General features: G+C 39.1%; 1 non-coding gene across 1 annotated transcript; it reads left to right on the forward strand.

Annotated features, from left to right (window-relative positions):
* The first annotated feature begins 13,393 nt into the window (after positions 1–13,393).
* LOC131143539 (small nucleolar RNA R71) lies at positions 13,394–13,499 on the forward strand. Its single transcript, XR_009133527.1, has one exon. It is a non-coding gene; the product is annotated as a small nucleolar RNA R71 (small nucleolar RNA).
* The last annotated feature ends 485 nt before the right edge of the window (positions 13,500–13,984 follow it).

The raw sequence follows: 13,984 nt of genomic DNA on the forward strand, positions 1-13,984 counted from the left end.
ATAGTCCATATGGCTTGCTTAAGTTCCTACCAAAAATGCATGCTAAGGATAAAACTGTTCAAGAAGCTCAGTGCATAGGTGAGAAATATTGATTTTGTCATAATCGAAATGGGATTAGACTCATAGAGTCAATAGTGAAGCTGCAGAGCAAGATACTGAGGGGCTGAAGAAGGTGAAGCCCCATGGGTAGCTTCCGCTAGATATATTGAAGGCCCACACGTAGTGGCTAGGGCCTCAGTTGGCACAGGTGGAGATGGTGGAGCTATGAATCCAAGAAAAATAGCTGTTTTTAAATAGTATGGGAAGCAAATGTGGAGGACGCCAAAGATCACCCTAAATCCCTACCTCATCTCAGCCCAAGTCTTTGAAAGCTTGTGCTACACTGCCGATGTGAAACTCTGGAAATCGTAGTGCAATCGGCCTAAGCTATCCCCTACCTAAGGTACAGAAGTGGGGGAAGTTGGAGGATGAGGCGCCATCTTTGGCGGGGCAGCAGCCGATGTGGAGAACGCTTTAGTTGCCCTCTTCTTCTTCTTCAGAGATCTGAGTGGTGGTGGAACTTGTGGATGTAGTCGCTCCTCGGGCTTGGGGTAGAACTAAAATACAATGAAATCCATCCCTAGGTTGCCCTCAAATGGTGCCCACCTATTTACCTTCAGTCATGCAGTAGCCACCAAACTTAGACTCTGACTCCAAGTCTTCTCGTTGGTGACCTCTCCAATCTAAATATGCACATTAGGGTTGCCTAGATTGATCTTATTCTACATCAAGATAGCCATGATAAGTTGTGCATAGGGAATGAGGGGCCTTTTGGGCACCCTAGCAGGCTAGCCTCACACCGGCTTTGGCTGTTGCTTCTTCAATCGGGGATGCTTCATGTTCCTCTTGTAGAACGTGATCATGTCCTCTAAAATCAGTTGTAGCATGTCAATATCCATATCCCGATGGACAGCATAAAGCACCTACAAGTGGAAGCCCTGTAGCTCTAAGTGGTGCCCAAATGCGCAAATGTTGCGCTGCAGAAACAGATCAAGCAGTAGTAGGTAATCCGATATGTGGTTCTGATTTGTGCACATCCCCCCTGATAATCACCATCATTATAATACGAGCCATGGAACATCTAACTAATAATGTGGTGGACGTCAGTGGAATTGATAGTCAGCTAGGCATGTTATCTATCTCGTCATGCAACCATGCCCTATCAATCACCTCTGCCGTTAGTTCAAATGGGATCCCTTGAACCACAGTGGTCCAGATGTTGGTTGAAGGATCATGCTGCACGTGTGCATTGAACGCTCGCACCAAGTGTGGATGATACGAAGTAGTCGACGGGGTCATATAGTGATTGAACTTCCTCTTTTCGAGGACATCGATGCAGCACTTCATCCTCAAAGGGGCTCGAGTGTCATCAAGCTAGAATGTGTACATCGACTTGAAATCATAATCATTGAGGATCATCCTATAAGCGTTTTTCCCTTTTCCCTTCCTCTCCTATTCTTTCTAGGCCACCCGACCCTGTTAGTTTTGGTGCAACTCCAAGAGGGGGGGGGAGTGAATTGGGTATTTAAAATTTATCACCTAGGTCTACTGATTTTAACAACAATATAACATAGCCTAGGGTTAATCTATGCAGTTTAGAAATTAACATACACGTGTAGAAAAGTAAGGTGCGAAAAAGTAAACAATACACGCTATATGTTATCGGGGTTCAGCCAATACTGCCTTGGCCACACCAGCACAAAGATTCCATTACTGCTCACTTAACGGGTGGAGCAGCACCGATTACAACCAGGTCAATTCAAGGGGTTGACCTCAACCAACAAGCCTTACCAAGATGGCGCACCTAACTTTCCTAACCGGGTCTAAACCAGTTCAGGACTATTCAATAGGGCTAGTCTCCCTCTTTAGGCCCGCACCTAGGATACAACAAATGTGTATAAAATTTGTACACAAAAATACGCTTCTTACACTAGCAGGTATGTGCACCAGTACAGCTTAAGCAATAATGCAAGCACGTATGGTATATAAATTTGGTCAGTGCTCTAATATGTGCTAAACACTCAAATAAGTATAGATTATCAGTCCAAATCTAGAGTGTATGGGTGTTTTGGAGTAGTATAGGCTAAAATAGGATTTTTGATTTTGAGAAAGTTTGGCCCTAATCAATTTTGCTAATCCTTGCTAATTATGACAAATGAACAGGTATTTATAGGCAAGAAGGATTTTTTGACTATTGGGGACACAATGGGAATAATTAAAAAAGTTTAAAACAGGTTTACAAAAATTAACCCCATTTACCCCTTTAAAATAATCAGTAAAATATTTTAACCCGAGAGGTTCGGGTGCCCAGCCTAAGGTTCGGGTGACCGAACAGACTTAGTCAAAAATCCAATTTTTTAACGATTTGGGTGCTTGAATTGAGGACCGGTTGGCTGAACCAAAGTTAGTAGCCAAATGTCCGAGGTTTGGGTGCCCGAGGCTACATTTGGTTAACCAAACCAAGCAATTCGGTCGCCCGAGCCCTTAATGAACATGAAGGTTCGGGTGCCCTGGTAGTTGAAAAGCATTCTGACACACGTTCGGGTGCCCGAGGAAGATAAGTTCAAAAAGGTTCAGGTGCCCGAACAAAAGTCAACAAGTTTGACTAGTTCAGGGTTCGGTCGCCCGAAGCATTTTAAACGCAATGGATTCGGTCGCCTAAGCACTCTCAAAATTTTCAATTAAGTCCATATTTTTTGCCTTATTTAATTCCTTTGATTATGTAAGTGGTATGGGGACTTTTTGTGCATTTTTTTAGGGACCTAAGGACTTTCTATCCTACCGAAAAAATTCAGCGTCGATCGACGATCCCTATGGTCTTTCTAAGGTCTGTGTAGGTACCTAAAGTCCAACTAGGATCGATTTGAGCATACCTACATGTCATGTATGATGCAAATTATTACAAGCCATAGGGTGTACAATCCATAATAAATATTACATCCCAAAATGAAGAAAATGAAAGATAAATACAAATATAACGCAGAAAAATTCATTCTTTGGCATGAACACCACACACCATCATGGTATGCCTTTCAGTCTGAATATACATGCACAGTGAACCTGCATGCAAACCTTAATTCAACCATCAGTACAAAGAGTATTTGTCATGATCAAAACTGGGCGTGACCAATCAGGTCAATAGACCCTTATTCTTCATCTAGGCCAGTGGAGTTCGATCTGAATTGGATCCGAAATAATTTGCGGGTTGATCCTTAACTCTATTTCATTTGGCGGTGGCATGAGATGATTGGGGATGCTTAGAAGTAGCCTAAGAATTAGTACGGTGTGTCATTGTTTGAATCTACCTGGAAGGAGATGAGATAGATGTGCTAAGGGTAGAAGATGAAGAGACAATGTCTCCTGGAATAGCCCTCGTTGTGCAGATGAGTGAAACAAAGAGCAAGGATGGAAGAAGGAAGGCTGGAGAAGGTCGTCGGAGTTGGGAGAGATGCTAGTGGGGGTTTCCGGAGGTGATCCAAGGTGAAGGTGGCTTGGGTGACCAAGTCTGGACTGGATACAATGAAGCGGGGTGCGAAAACACAAGAAGGAAAGTGTTAGGGCTTTGAGGTAATAAGGGGATTTAAAATGACTTTTACAATATCGAGTAGTGGTTGACCCCCAACTTAGTAAGGAAAATGAACTATTGACTAGGTCGCACCAGAGTGGAGTGTTGATTGTGCCTTGGTCAAACTCTTCTAGAATTTAAAAGGTCAACAGGCACTCACAAACTTGACCTAGTCGCACTTGGTGACCTGCTGGTCAAGCCTTAGTCGACCTATTCTTTAAAGAAGGCTACATTCCCTAATTAAAGACCAAGAGGGGTGGACCAAGTTGCACCCAGGGAAGCCCTAGACACACCTTTGACTGAGACACTAACCTAAGACCTACTCTAAAGACTCTAGACTCCATTCTTGGTTGGGTGAGTAGGTTCCATGTCTAAGACAATGAAATCAACTGGGTAATAGAACTTATCAACCTTCACTTGGACATCCTCAACAATACCCCGAGGCCTTTTCATAGATTGGTCAATGAAACTCAAGGAAACCAGGGTAGGTTTAAGCTCTCCTAAGCTGAATTGCTTATAGACCGAGTAAGGAAGTAGGTTCACACTCGCTCCTAAATCTAAAAGAACCCTATTGATGGTGTAATCATCGATTACACATTAGATGGTGGCAGTGCTAGGGTCCTTAAGTTTTAGGGGAATGTGACCTAGAAAAATGGAGTTCACACTCTTGGTCAACCTGACTCTCTTATTCATGTGCACCAGAGATTTGCTCTTTTGGTTGCACAAGTCCTTGAGGAATTTGGCATACACAAACACTTGCTTAATGGCCCATAAGAGAGGAAGATTTACCTTTACTTTCTTAAATGTTTCCATCATAGACTCGACATGTGCTTCCTTTTTAGATTTAGAATATGCCTGAAGAGCTACAAGTTATGCCACTACAAGGACATAGTGGGGCAATGCTCCTTCATTGGAGGAAGTGGGCATCATGGGATTACTCACCAAATTGGAGAAAAAGGGGGTGCATGGTTCAATACTAGGCTCTTCCCTCATCTTCTCCTTACCCTTACCTTGGTTTGACTTCTCCCCGAACCTATTATCTACCTCCCTACCACTCCTAAGGGTGGTCATAACTTGGGCTTGCTCATGATGTGTTGAATGACTAGCGTCTGGCTCACACTCTACCTTATACTGGCCTTTTGGGTTCACGAGGGGCTGACTCGGCAACTTACCCTCATCCCGCCTACTCAAAGATGTATCTAGTTGGATCATGGTGGCCTCTAGATTTGCTATGGACTGAGAGTGGGAATGGAGTAATTGTCAATCAACCTGATGATCAACCTTGATACCCTTAAGGGCTTTCAACGCCGTCTCTTAAAAAGATATATCATATAAAGGCTGTTGAGGAGGTGGTGTGATTACGTGCTTAAACTGCATAATTAGGTGCTTTAATTCATGCATTGAGACTTATATTTTTACTTAAATCCCTAATTACTCTCAATATTTTAACATTGTGTCCAATTTATAATATTTGGGTTTTATTGAGTAATTTATGAATTTTTGGTATTTTTTTTATCACAAGTCAATTACTGGAAGCTAAAAGCAACACTATTTTGTATTTTTGGCATAACCCTCTCGTTTGAGCTCTGATCGAGCCGACGACCAAAATTTCCCTTGTTTTCTGAGAAACAAAAGAAGAAAAATGGAGGAACAAGAAAAGAAGAAAAAAAAAAAAATATTTTTTTGGTTGATTTGACCTAGTCATGCAGCCGGGTCCTCTCCAAATTGGCGTTGGGCATAGGGCTGGGGGTTCTCAAGCTTATATATATACATTTTGTTTTTCTTTTTCACTCCAGAGCCCCAACCCTCTTCTCTCTAACTTTTCTTTCACTCTCCTTTCTCTCCTCTATCTCTTTAACTCTCTTCTCCCTCACACACAGCCCGGTCTCCCTCTCTAATCCTCTTAACTCTCCTCTCCTTCTCTCTATCTTCTCTCCCTCTCCTCTCTCCCTCTTCTTCTTCCTCTCTCTCCTTTATTTTTCTCCTACCTTTGCTACCTTGCCACAACTGAGTGCCTACTGCTGTAGCTGAATCTGAGCATTATCCCATAACCTTTGTTGTTGTTCCAAACAGCTAAGAACCCTCCTATGCTGCTGCTGCTTCAACCTTTACCTCCTGCTGCAACTCATTCTCCTATTGCAGCTGTGAGCGCACAGTCAAGCTCCCCCCTGCCAGCTACTGCTGCTGTAAGCAACCCGAGAAGCCTCCATGGCCAGCCACTTCTCTCCCTCCCTCTTTCCTCTCTCTCTCTCTCTCTCTCTCTCTCTCTCTCTCTCTCTCTCTCTCTCTCTCTCTCTCTCTCTCTCTCCCCCTCTCTTTCTTTACTCTTATTTTTAAATACTTGAATTGTTCTGTTAATTTTTCAGTAAAATTTTTATTCAAGTTCTGAACTCTTGAATCTTTGTTGGATGATTATTAATTAAGTTATTTAATTTCTTTCTCTTATCAATTAATATTAGCATTAGATTTAATTTTTTTTACTTGTGTTAATTTTTAATTAATTAGAGTTCGGTTTAGTTTCTTGAAAGAAAAAAAAATAAAAGAAATAAAATACAAAAAGAAAAAAAAGTTCTTCTTTAGGATTTAATTTGTTGACTTCCGTTTATTTTAACTTCGGTTTAATTGGAGTGGAATTTTTATCGTGTTTCTTTTATTATTTAGTTGTTAAAGTTCTAATTTTGGTTAAGTTCTTGATTGCAAAAAATTTCTTTTCCTTGTTTGAGTTTGTGTTCGATTAAGTTTTTAATTACAAACTTAAGTTTGTGTTTAAAGCTATTGTTTTTATTCTTTTTCTGAAATTTAATGTATGGTTCGATTCTTACTTAGCTATTAGACGTAGGATTTCCATTTCTCAGTGTTAACTTTTGTACGTGTTAGGACTCATATTTTAAATTGCATGTTCGTTTAATTTGTCAAAAGAAAATATCAACATCCCAAAAAACCCGAATCTGAATTGTGTTTAGTGCCCTTTTGTTTCTTATTTTCTAATTGGACTTACATAAAATTTGGAATTAAATTGCATTCCCCAAGGAGACGATCTAACCCTTAGGCTAAATATTACACGACAGAACTCCTATACTTGGGATAGCTTCCGAACTGCTCATTTTTTGAGTGAGTCAAGTTTTTGGCGTCGTTACCGGGGAATGTCAATTTTAGTTTCAAACTAGTATTTTTCCCATTATTTTAATTTTTCTCATGAAAAATAAAAAGAAAAAAAAGAAAAAAAAATGAGTTTTGAAGAAAAAAATGGCTGCACCTACACCATGCACGCTTATGAATTTTTTGTAGCCCACATGAACCACACAACCATCTTGCATCATATTTCTTGAGAATTCACAGAATTTTAATATTAAGATTGGAATGATATCCATGATACCTCAATTTTATGGGATGGAGTGTGAAAATTTGTATCAGCATTTAACTGATTTTGAGCTTGCATGTGTTACATTCATAGATGGGGCTGCAACTAATAAGGCATTTAGATTGCGTCTATTTCCTTTTTCATTGAAAGACAAGGCTAAGACGTGTTTTAATTCTCTTAGACCTAGTTCTATATCTAGTTGGGCTGATATGCAAAACAAATTTCTGCATAAATTTTTTCCCTTATAGAGAACTCAATTTTTGCAGGAACAGATCAGTTGATTCATGCAAGGAGCTAATAGAACATTTCATGAAAGATAGGAGAGATTTAGAGATCTGGTTAACATGTGTCCTCACCATGGATTTGAATCATGGTGTTTGGTTAACTATTTCTACACTGCATTGACTCCTGAATCGAAACAATTCGGTCATACTATGTGTTTAGGATATTTCTTTAACAAGGAGTCTGATGAGACATTGGATTTTTTGGATCATTTAATTGACTATGCTTAGCAGTGGAACGCTAGGATTGAAAGAAGACCAATTGCAGCTTAACCATTGAGAGCAATTTATGGTGGAGAGTGGTATGAACTGAATGATGATATTTATGTTGAGGCATGTCTAGCTGACCTTACTAGAAGATTGGCTGCTATGGAGATGGAAAAGGAGAATAGTACAAAGCAACTTCGGAATCAACCTTCCCAGTCTTATGCACCCCTTTATTAGCTGTCATATCATCAGGCTGCCCTTCAGTATCAATATTAGGCACAATAGATCTCTCAGAGCAATGCACCTTTAGGAGTTCAATCTAATGTAGTACCTGCTCCACCGGAGAAGTCTCTTAAGGATGTTTTTCAGCAGTTCATACAGATTCAAGTCACAACTAACAATCAGTACACTCGGTCATAAATGAATTGCGAGACACCATTAATGATATGAGCATGTGGTTGAATATCTTAGAAAAAAGGGAATTTCCGGTAAAACCTCAGCCTAATCCTCAAGAATACCAGTAGCAACAACAACAAATATATAATGTTTATCTTGAGACAGCATAGGCTGTTATTACTTCGAGAAGTGGAAAAGAAGTTTCCAAACCTAAAAGACTCATCAAAAAACAAACAGTTGTCCTAGCACCTGAAGTTATGACTAAGATAGATGAGGTCAAAGAAAAATCAGAGGAAGCGAGCCTAGAATTGAAAAAGTCAGTTAATATGGAGACCGAGACCAGTAAAGAGTATCAACTTGTGGTACCTCACCCTCAGAGATTGACAACCGTGGAACCATCATTCCCTATTGGAGTAAATGTCAAGAAGTGCAATGTCAAAGCGAATCCCCACAGTGGTACGGTGATGGGTACACCCGATAAAGAGGGTGAGCAGACTGGCGAGAATTTAACTTTCAAGGAACCAGGTAAAATTTTTAATGTTGATGCTTCTGAAGAACCAAAGGTAACTGCTCTGAATACTTTGCCTCAAAGACCAATTCTTAAAGAAGTGGATTTCTTGGAAAATATACTAAATAAAGATCCCTTTTTGTTAAAACCAGGAAGGCAATCTGCACATGTTTTGTCTGGTACCTTAGAATGTATTGATTTATTGGAGGCTAATTTTTGTGCAGGTAACAAGAATGATTCATTTTGGTGACTCAAATTTGGAGACTTGCCGGTCAATTTATAGACCTGCACCCACCAGATGAAATTCCTCCAGAGCCTTCGCCAGACAGACTGTGATGTTTTTTTTTTTTTTTTCTCTTCTTTTCATTTTGCTTTACCTTGCTTTATTTCTAATTTATTTTAAGGTACATTTTTCTATAGTTTTGGTTTTTCTTTTCCCTTACTTCTCCACCCAAGTACGCTCTACTTCCCCCGTGCACATCTTTTTTAATTCCCTTATGCTTTCATATTGAGGACAATGTTCCACTTTAGTTGGGGGGGGGGGAGGGAGGAGAATTTACATGTGACACTGTGCACGTCCACTTGCTGAGTTTTGTATTAAATAAAAAAAAAATTGGAAAAGGGGTTTTGAGGATAGATGATTATGTCATGATTAACATTGACGTATACCCTTCACATAGTTGCATATAACCTAAGAGTTACACACTCGAGTCATTTATATGTAGTTTCTCTTTATATGACTTTGTAAATTCATGAAGAATTGATTGGTAGCACACTCGCATTAATTTGGCTATATAAACTCTCGTATTTACATGGTATCTCACGAGGTTGAATAGACACATTCATCTGATTCATTGTACTTAAGGTTCCTTATGAGCACTAAGAGAACACCCGTGGCGACTATGACACCTTGTAAGATATCCTTGAGCTATTTATCATCCTTTTGAGTGATAACATCAAATTAGAGTTCTGAAGCTCAGTTCTCTTTTATTCTGGACGATTTTTTGTACACTAGTCTCTGTTCTGACTTACTAGCCTAGAGGTGGCATCTAGTGGGGAGGTAGAAACCTAGGTCTTATAGCCTACTCAAGATGTTAAGGCTGAACCATCCTTAGAAATAGACTTAGTTCATGGACTACTGTTTGAGTTGAATTCCCATTGGTGGTATGAAGACAATAAAAGATGTGTAATGATTGTCCTAATTGACAATGAAAAGACAGAAATTGAAGAATGAGAAGAAAAAAGAATAAGAAAAAATGCACATGAAATGAAAGGCTAATACCTGCTCCATATAAATACCACAAAAAGTCAGGGACACGACACATATTCTCCACATATGAAGACTCTTTAACCTCTTAATACTTTAGATGTATTCACGTTAGGTTTGTGAATAAGTTTATCTAGGGTGGCCTTGGTTGGACATGACGAGTAGGTGAGAAGATGTTAGGGTGAAGGACCCAACACCTCACAGATAGGCTAGATCCTTTTCAGACTAGTCCACTTCATACTAAGGGTGAGCATAATTCGGGGAAACCCGAATTAACCGAATTAATCGACCAATTTCGGTCGGTTCGGTTCGGTCAAGAAATAGGGTCGGTTCGGTTCGGTTACGATTTTACCAATTTTCGGTTAATCGATTATCGGTTCGGTTAATATGAATTATCAATTCGGTTAACCGAATTAACTGAATTGATAATTAATGATTCTAGTGATTCTACTCTTATAGTTTAATACCAAAATATCTTTTTTATTAATAAAATTAATAAATGAGATGCTTAATTAAGCTCGAATTAGTAAAAAAGTTATAATTATATTTTGTTTTTAATAATTAATTTCAAATTATTTCGGTTAAATTCGGTTAACCGAATTACGCGAAAAGGTATTCGGTCGGGTTCGATTCGGTGAGCTTCCTTTGTTCGGTCGGTTCGGTTATTAGAAATCATTAACCGAAAATTTTGGTTAATTCGGTTAATTAACCGAATGTGGCCGAACCGACCATTTGCTCACCCCTACTTCATACATATCGCGACACTCCTCCTCACATATGATGAGTGAACCCATTCTTTTTTAGTGTTCTTAAGGGTATACTAGTTAAACCGGGTCAAAATGACCATTTTATAGGTGTCCACTGGTATCCTGAGTGTAATGAGTCATACACATTATACATACCTCAAGACTTCGCATGTTTATACTTGAATTTATATAACTGCATTAACTCTGAATTGTATTGCTGGTTAACTTCATGTGAGTATACTATTTTTAACGACCATATAACGATGAGACTTGCATGAATGACTTACTGCGGAGTTGTGTGCATTGTATATGATGAGTTTGTGTGAAATTCGGTTATATCCCTGTATGTGAAATGGTATGGTCGTGTCACATGCGTAGTCATTTCATGTTTGTTGGAGTTAGCATTTGTGGGTACCGCCCTGGAATTCATTCATGTTATTTGCTAGAGACTAACAAAACGTTAGTTGGTGGGGTGTGATTATGCGCTTAAACTGTGTAATTAGGTGCTTTAATTCATGCATTGAGGCTTATATTTTTAATTAAATACCTAATTACCCTCAATATTTTAACATTGTATCATATTTATAATATTTGGATTTTATTGAGTAATTTATTAATTTTTAGTATTTTTTTTTATCGCAGGGCAATTACTAGAAGCTAAAAGTGACACTATTTCATATTTTGGGCATAACCCTCTCGTTCGAGCTTTGATCAAGCCAATTCAAAATTCTGTGGAAAGCTGAGAAAATTATCTACAACTTTCATGTTTTATGTTTTGAGAGATACAAGCTCTAGGATGATAAAGATTTCCCTTGTTCGCTGAGAAACAAAAGAAGAAAAATGGAGGAACAAGAAAAGAAGAAAAAAAAAGCAAAAAAATAATTTTTTTGGTTGATTTGACCCGGCCAAGAAGCCATGTCCTCTCCAAATTGGCGCTGGGCATAGGGTTAGGGGTTTTCAAGTTTACATATGTACATATTTTTTTTTTCTTTTTCACTCTAGAGCCCCAACCCTCTTCTCTCTAACTTTTCCTTCACTCTCCTTTCTCTCCTCTATCTCTTTAACTCTACTCTCTTCTCCCTCACGCACAACCCAGTCTCCCTCTCTAATCCTCTCAACTCTTCTATCCTTCTCTCTATCTTCTCTCTCCCTCTTCTTCTTCCTCTCTCTCCCTTATTTTTCTCCAACCTTTGCTGCCTTGCCACAGCTGAGTACCTGCTGCTGTAGCTGAATCTGAGCATCATCCCATAACCTTTGCTATTGCTCCAAATAGCCGAGAACCCTCCCATGTTGTTGCTACTTCAACCTTTGCCTCTTGCTAAACTCATTCTCCTACTGCAACCATGAGCACATAGTCAAGCTCCCCCCTGCCAGTTGCTGCTGCTGCTACAGCTGAGCACCTACATATAGCTGTTGCTGCTGCAAACAACCCGAGAAGCCTCCACAGCCAACCACTTATCTCTCTCTCTCCCTCCCTCTCTCTCTCTCTCTCTCTCTCTCTCTCTCTCTCTCTCTCTCTCTCTCTCTCTCTCTCTCTCTTTTCTCTCTCTCTCTATCTCTCTCTCTCTCTCTCTCTCTCTCTCTCTCTCTCTACTCTTATTTTTAAATACTTGAATGGTTCTGCTAATTTTTCAATAAAATTTTTATTCAAGTTCTGAACTCTTGAATCTTTGTTGGATGATTATTAATTAAGTTATTTAATTTTTTTCTCTTATCAATTAGTATTAGCACTAGATTTAATTTTTTTTATCTGCGTTAATTTTTAATAGATTAGAGTTCGGTTGAGTTTCTTGAAAGAAAAAAAAAATAAAAGAAATAAAATACAAAAAGAAAAAAAAAATCTTCTTTAGGATTTAATTTTGTTGACTTCCGTTTATTTTAACTTCAGTTTAATTAGAGTGGAATTTTATCGTGTTTCTTTAATTATTTAGGTTTTAAAGTTCTAATTTTGGCTAAGTTTTTGATTACAAAAATTTTCTTTTCCTTGTTTGAGTTTGTGTTCGATTAAGTTTTTAATTGCATACTTAAGTTTGTGTTTAAAGCTATTGTTTTTATTCTTTTTCCGAAATTCAACGCGTGGTTTGATTCTTACTTAGCTATTAGACATAGGATTTCTGTTTCTCAGTGTTAACTTTAGTGCATGTTAAGACTCATAGTTTAAATTGTATGTTCGTTTAATTTATCAAAAGAAAATCTTAACATCCTGAAAAACCCGAATCTGAACCGTGTTTAGTGCCCTTTTGTTTCTTACTTTTTGATTGGACTTAAATAAAATTTGGAATTAAACTACATTCCCTAAGGAGAAAATTTGGCCCTTGGGCTAAATATTACACGACAGAACTCCTATACTTGGGATAGCTTCCAAGTTGCTCATTTTTTGAGTGAGTTATGGTGGTTGATAAACTGATTGGAGAGGGGCAAGAATGGGAGGATTTAGAGGATTTGAATTCTAAAATGGTCAAGAAGGTGGAGCATTTGGTGATTACTGAGGTCTTTGGGTTGGAAAACCTGGAGCTTGTAGCTTCCAGGAGAAGTTAGGATGTCTACTTCACCCAGGATTGTACTTATTGGATTATGGATCATTGGTCAGCATGTCGTAGCAATTATAGGTGGATTTAACTTCCTCTTGCACAAACTCAGGTGTGAGAGGTGCATGGGGGCAAGTATAGCAGGTGTGAGAGGGATCAGAACATATGACACACAACTCTACACACGCCACCAGCTAAGGTGGTTGTCCTAGGCACAAAACTTGATCGAGTTTCTTAACAATGGTGTGCAAAGTGGGTGTGAGTTCATAGATGGTGGCTAGCTCATAGACTCCCTTAGAATGGGAAGAAGAAGGTTGGGAAGGTCTGTAAGCGGCAATAATATGTTGCTGAGAATTCTCGGGGAGGGTCTCAAAGAGAGTTCAAGCCTCAATCTTATGCTTCGTGAGGAAAGTACCTCTGCATGATGCTTCGACCATGGATCTATTGCACTTAGCTAACCCCTCATAAAAGGTTTGAACTAACTGCCACCTAGGGACTTGATGGTGTGGGCATTTACACAAAAGGTCCCTAAAACACTCCCATGTCTCGAAAATTTGCTCATCATCTATCTGTGAAAAATTGGTGATGGCCTTCCTAAGCTAGTTAGTCTTCTCAATGGGGAAGTATTTTTTTAGAAATTTGTGTTACATGGTGGTCCAGGAAATAAGAACATCATATAGGTAAATGGGGGCCTAAAATGGCACTTTTTAGGAACACATCACTTATAAAAATCCAACTCCATGGACCCAAAAAAAGAACCTAGACTTCCATTGATGTATAGAGGAAGTGCCAAGGATGAAGACCTTAAATTCTAGGAGGCAGTTAAAAATAAAGAATGCTTCCTTATTTGGGGACAAGATCGAAATAGTCTGACCTTAGGTTGGTGGCCCTTGTGGATGAGGAGAGATGCAAAGCACACCAGAGTAAGGTATTAGTTGGGGGCCAGCTGGCTAGGCAATAGATTGTAAAACCACATAACATCATAAATAAAAAGGTGAAAGGGTAGCCTAAGCCTATATCAAAGTAGTCAGCATACAAGCAGACTTCATCTGGACCTTACTAGAGGGCTGATTTTGAGTTGCTAGG

This window comes from Malania oleifera, chromosome 11 (assembly GCF_029873635.1).
Source record: "Malania oleifera isolate guangnan ecotype guangnan chromosome 11, ASM2987363v1, whole genome shotgun sequence".
NCBI lineage: Eukaryota > Viridiplantae > Streptophyta > Magnoliopsida > Santalales > Ximeniaceae > Malania > Malania oleifera.